We start from the raw sequence: 5,153 nt of genomic DNA, 5'->3' as shown, positions 1-5,153 counted from the left end.
AAATGTTCTATCTTGTCAACATGCTCTGTTCCTCAGACAATTTATTACTTCTTCTGTGGTTTCCTAATGCTAGGGTTTTGAAACTACTTCCACAATTTTGTGTTTGAGGCAACCTCTTGTTTCTCAAAGACTGCCTCAATTGAGTGGCTTCATGACAAACTACCAATAATCTACTACTCCCCACCATTCATGTATGTAAGAACATACCATGTAAAAGGACAGCACTTTCTTTTCACAGAATCAGTATTTTCAGTGAGTTAATCAGCTCATGAATGCAAACAAAAAGGACTGTTAACAAACCGAGCTGTCAGACACCAACTTCCATCCAACCTTCAGTCATGTAAAATCCTTACGAATATTTGTGGAGCCTGGAAAATCTTCTGTTTGACAAATTTCATCCCATGACTTTGGAGGAAGCCAGGTGCATGGATTAGAAAACAGATTGTCCCAACCTATGCCTCGAGTCAGCAGAAATTTCCATTCATTCTCATTAAAACAAAGTTGAAAATACTGCTCTCGGGACTAAATAAATACAATCTAATGAGTTTAGTACATTATATAGGAAATCGTTACATTTATCTGAATTCTTGCATTAGTTCAGAAAGCTTCTAAACGGCTACTAAAAGAAATATCAGCCTATTAAATGTCTCATTCTTCTCTCTAAATTTTTTTAGTGGCTTGAATTTTTTAATCAAGTCCCTGGGAATAGGAGAACAGTGTCCCATGATTATTACTGTCAACTCTTGAAAGAATTCACATCTACGTATTCTCATATAAAAGTTTCAAAAGTTTCTAAAATTATAAATCTTTCCATCTTACACCAAAAGAAACAACTCCAAGCAACTGTAGGTACAGTTTTGGTTTAAATAATGTTCAGAAAAAAAATGTTTAGAAAAATTATCATTCTTAGCTCAGTTTTGCCATACCTGTTTGTTGTATATTCATTTTATTCTACAGAATCTTTTTCAATGTTTATAATTGCTTATTAAAATAAAGCAGAAAAAATTAGGCATAATATATATATAAGTAAATATATAAATATATAAAAATTAGGGGGGTACAAAAACTGTGTGAAAAAATGGAGGGGTACAAATAATCAGGATAAAAAATTGGGGGGGTACAAAAAATGGTTGGAAAAAAATGAGGGGGTAAAAAAATTTTTCTGCTCGGATTTTTGTATACCACCATTTTTTTCCAACCATTTTTTGTACTCCCCCATTTTTTCCCCCAATTTTTTGTACCCTCCTATTTTTTTGCCCCCATTTTCTGAATCCCAATTTTTTTGCCCAGATTTTTTTGTACCCCCCCCATTTTTTTTCCAACCATTTTTGTACCCCCCTATGTTTGGCCCCCATTTTTTGTACATCCTAATTTTTCTGCCCGGATTTTTGTACACCACCATTTTTTTCCCTCAATTTTTTGTACATCCCCATTTTTTTTCCCAAATTTTTTGTACATCCCCATTTTTTTGCCCCCATTTTTTGTACACCCCCATTTTTCTCCAACCATTTTTTGTACCCCCATTGTTTTCCCCGAATTTTTGTACATCCCCAGTTTTTTGCCATGATTTTTTCTACATCTCAATTTTTTTGCCTCGATTTTTTGTGCCCCCATTTTCCCCCCGATTTTTTGTACCCGCCTATTTATTTTCCCCCAATTTTTTGTACATCCCAATTTTTTTGCCCCCTATTTTTTGTACCCTCCTATTTTTTTGCCCCCATTTTTTGTACATCCCAATTTTTTTGCCCCGATTTTTTGAACCTCCCCCATTTTTTCCAAGCATTTTTTGTACCCCCCCATTTTCTCCCCGAATTTTTTGTACACCCCCATTTTTTTGCCCCAATTTTTTGTACATCCCCATTTTTTTGCCTGGATTTTTTGTAGACCCCCATTTTTTTCCAACCAATTTGGGTACAAAAAATGGTTGGAAACAAATGGTGGTGTACAAAAAATCCGGGCAAAAAAATTGAGATGCAGAAAATGGGAGCAAAAAAACAGGGAGGTAAAAAAATTTGGGCAAAAAAATGGGGTGTAAAAAAAATCCTGGGAAAAAAATTGGGATGTACAAAAAAATGGGAGCAAAAAAATGGGAGTGTACAAAAATTCAGGGAAAAGAAAATGAGGGGACACAAAAAAAGGTTGGGAAAAAAATTGGGGTGTACACAAAATGGATGGCAAAAACATTGGGATGTACAAAAACTCCGGGCAAAAAAATGGGGGTGTACAAAAAATCCGGGTAAAAAAATGGGGATGTACAAAAAATTGGGGGAAAAAAAATAGGTGGGTACAAAACATCGGTGGAAAAAATGAGGGCGTACAAAAAATCATGGGGGAAAAAATGTGGGTGTACAAAAAATCGGGGCAAAAAATTTATGGGGGGGTTACAAAAAATCATGGCAAAAAAATTGGGATGTACAAAAAATGGTCGGAAAAAAATGGGGGTGTACAAAAAATCCGGGCAAAAAAATGGGGGTGTACAAAAATGGGGGGAAAAAATTGGGATGTACAAAAAATGGGGGCAAAAAAATAGGGGGGTACAAAAAATTGGGGCAAAAAAATGGGGATGTACAAAGAATGGTTGGAAAAAATGGGGGGTACAAAAAATGGTCGCAAAAAATTGGGTAGTAGAAAAAATCGGGGAAAAAATTACGGGGGTACAAAAAATCAGGGGAATAAAATGGGGGGGTACAAAAGATAGGGGTTAAAAAATCAGGAGGAACAAAAAATCGAGAGAAACAAATGAGGGAGTACAAAAAATCGGGGGAAAAATAGAGTTGTACAAAAAATCGGGGTAAACAATTGGGGTGTAGAAAAAATCGGGGGAAAAAGATAGGGTGTACAAAAATTTGGGGCAAAAAAATAGGGGGTACAAAAAATAAGGGAAAAAAATGCCGGGGTACAAAAAATTGGTTGAAAAAATGGGGGCACAAAAAATTGGGGGAAAAAATGGTAGTGTACAAAAAATCAGGGGAAAAAATGGGGGGGTACAAAAAATCGGGGCAAAAAAATGGGGGCGACAAAAAATCATGGCAAAAAAAATGGGGAGGTTCAAAAAATCTGGGGAAAAAATGGGGGGGTACAAAAAATGGTTCCAAAAAAATAGGGTAGTACAAAAAATCGGGTAAAAGAATGGAGGGGTACAAAAAATTGGGGGGGAAAAATGGGAGAGTACAAAAAATTGGGGGAAAAAATGGGGGTACAAAAAATCAGGGGAAAAAAAATGGGGTACAAAAAAATGGGGGTACAACAAATTGGGGGAAACAAATGGGGGGTACAAAAAATGGATGGAAAAAAATTGGGGTTTACAAAAATTCCGGGTAAAAAAATTGGGATGCAGAAAATGGGAGCAAAAATATAGGGAGGTAAAAAAATTTGGGCAAAAAAATGGGGTGTACAAAAAATCGGGTGAAAAAAATGAGGGGACACGAAAAAAGGTTGGAAAAAAATGGGGGTGTACACAAAATGGATGGCAAAAATATTGGGATGTACAAAAAGTCCGGGGAAAAATGGGGGGGTATAAAAATCCAGGCAAAAAAATGGGGGGTTACAAAAAATCGGGGGAAAAAATGGGGGTGTACAAAAAATTGGCAAAAACATTATGGGGGTGTACAAAAAATCATGGAAAAAAAAATCGGGGATGTACAAAAAATGGTTGGAAAAAAACGGGGGTGTACAAAAAATTTGGGGAAAAAAATGGTGGTGTACAAAAATCCGGGCAGAAAAACTGGGATGCAGAAAATGGGGGCAAAAAAATAGGGGGGTACAAAAAATGGGGGCAAAAAAATGAAGGTGTACAAAAAATGGGGGCAAAAAAATTGGAATGTACAAAAAAGGGGGCAAAAAATAGGGTTGTACAAAAAAATGGTTGGAAAAAAATGGTGGTGTACAAAAATCGGGACAAAAAAATTGGAATGTACAAAAAAAGGAGGCAAAAAATAGGGGGGTACAAAAAATAGCAGGCAAAAAAATTGGGATGTACATAAAATTGGGGAAAATAAATAGGCGGGTACCAAAAATCAGGGAAAAAAATGGGGGCGTACAAAAAATCGAGGCAGAAAAATTGGGATGTAGAAAAAATCATGGCAAAAAACTGGGGATGTACAAAAATTCGGGGAAAACAATGGGGGTACAAAAAATGGTTGGAGAAAAATGGGGGTGTACAAAAAAACGGGGGGAAAAAATGGGGGTGTACAAAAAATCCGGGCAAAAAAATGGGGGTGTACAAAAAATTGGGGGAAAAAATGGGGGTGTACAAAAATCCTTGCAGAAAAATTGGGATGTACAAAAAATGGGGGAAAAAATAGGGGGGTACTAAAAATGGTTGGAAAAAAATGGGGGGGTACAAAAAATGGTTGGAAAAAAATGGGGGTGTACAAAAAATCCAGGCAAAAATATTGGGATTCAGAAAATGGGGGCAAAAAAATAGGGTTGTACAAAAAATGGTTGGAAAAAAATGTGGGTGTACAAAAATCGGGGCAAAAAAATTGGAATGTACAAAAAAAGGGGGCAAAAAATAGGGGTGTACAAACAAATGATTGTAAAAAAATGGGGATGTACAAAAATGGTTGAAAAAATGAGGGTGTACAAAAAATCCGGGCAAAAAATTTGGGATGCAGAAAATAGGAGCAAAAAAATGGGGAGGTAAAAAAATTTGGGCAAAAAAATGGGGGGGTACAAAAAATCAGGGGGAAAAATGGGGGTTACAAAAAATAGTTGGAAAAAAATGGGGGTGTACACAAAATGGATGTCAAAAACATTGGGATGTACAAAAAGTCCGGGCAAAAAAATGGGGGGTTACGAAAAAGGGTTGGAAAAAATTGGGGGTGTACAAAAAATTGGGGGAAAAAAATTGGGATGTACAAAAAATTGGGGGGAAAAAATAGGCGGGTACAAAACATCGGTGGAAAAAAATGGGGGCGTACAAAAAATCATGGCAAAAAAATGGGGGGCTAGAAAAATTCGGGGCAAAAAAATTAAGAGGGGGGTACAAAAAATCATGGCAAAAAAATGGGGGGGTACAAAAATTGGTTGGAAAAAAATGGGGGTGTACAAAAAATGCAGGCAACAAAATGGGGGTGTAGAAAGAATTTGGGGAAAAAAATGGGGGTGTACAAAAATCGGGGGGAAAAAATTGGGATGTACAAAAAATGGTT

Source organism: Empidonax traillii, unplaced genomic scaffold (genome assembly GCF_003031625.1).
Source record: "Empidonax traillii isolate 1590-97213 ecotype Southwest subspecies unplaced genomic scaffold, ASM303162v1 scaffold1190:size157544, whole genome shotgun sequence".
Taxonomy (NCBI): domain Eukaryota; kingdom Metazoa; phylum Chordata; class Aves; order Passeriformes; family Tyrannidae; genus Empidonax; species Empidonax traillii.
This window is presented reverse-complemented; position numbering follows the sequence as displayed.